Source organism: Lycium barbarum, chromosome 7, assembly GCF_019175385.1.
Source record: "Lycium barbarum isolate Lr01 chromosome 7, ASM1917538v2, whole genome shotgun sequence".
Lineage (NCBI taxonomy): Eukaryota > Viridiplantae > Streptophyta > Magnoliopsida > Solanales > Solanaceae > Lycium > Lycium barbarum.
In genome coordinates, this window is record NC_083343.1 from 103,169,839 (window position 1) to 103,170,974 (window position 1,136).

Here is a 1,136-nt window from a genome sequence, read left to right on the forward strand (position 1 = left end):
TACGTATGTAAACCTGGCAATGCTTCTTCTAGAAAGAAAATGGGTAAGTAAGCATGATGGATGTATCAAAAGGTATTACGAAGTATATACGCTCCTTCTATCTTATGTTATTCATTATGCTTTTATCATGTTACTATTCATGTCTTACATACTCAGTACATTGTTCGTACTGACGTCCCTTCTTTGTGGATATTGCGTTCATGCCCGCAAGTAGACAGGAGGACGAACCTGATTCTTAGAAGCTTCATCAGTGGAGATTCAGGAGCACTCCACCTATTTCAGAGCTTCATTTTGTCGGTACACTTCGTTTGTGGATATTTGGGGCATGACGGGGTCCTGTCCCATCATTATGATTCCTAGTACTCCAGAAAGAGGCTCGTAGACATGTGTGGATAGTTAGAAGGTTCATGACCTCACTAGTGTATATCTTGTACGTCATTTTTGTAGCCTTGTAGGCTTATATATATATATATATATATATATATATATATATATATATATATATATATATGTTTATGAGATGAAGTTGATGAATATCGTGTAAATGAGTTTCATTTGGAGAATTTATACCCATACAGGTTGTGACAATTGAGATTGAGATATGTCGTCCACCGAGATAGATGGGAGGAAGCATGATAGTTGGTGCTCGCTAGGCTAGCTCCGAGTACCCGTCATGGCCCTCAGGTTGGGTCGTGACAAGAACTACCCTACTCATGACTTGGAGTTGGCAACGGTAGATTTTGCTTTGAAGATTTCGAGACATTACCTTTATGGGGCTCACTGTGAGGTGTTCACGGATCATCGTAGTCTACAGCATGTTTTCAATCAGCGAGATCTAAATTCGAGGCAGCGTAGGTGGATGGAGTTGCTCAAAGAATATGACATTACTATACTTTATCATCCGAGCAAGGCCAATGTGGTAGCGGATGCGTTGAGCCGAAAGGCGGTGAGTATAGGTAGCTCGGCACGTTTGATTGTGGAGGAGCGTCCCTTAGCTATTGAGGTTTAGTCTTTAGCTAATAGTATGGTGAGGCTTGATATTTCGAAACCATGCAAGGTTCTGGCTTGTGTTAAGGCAAGGTCGCCTCTTTTGGAGCATATTAAGGCACAACAGTTTGAAGATGTAAAATTGTCCA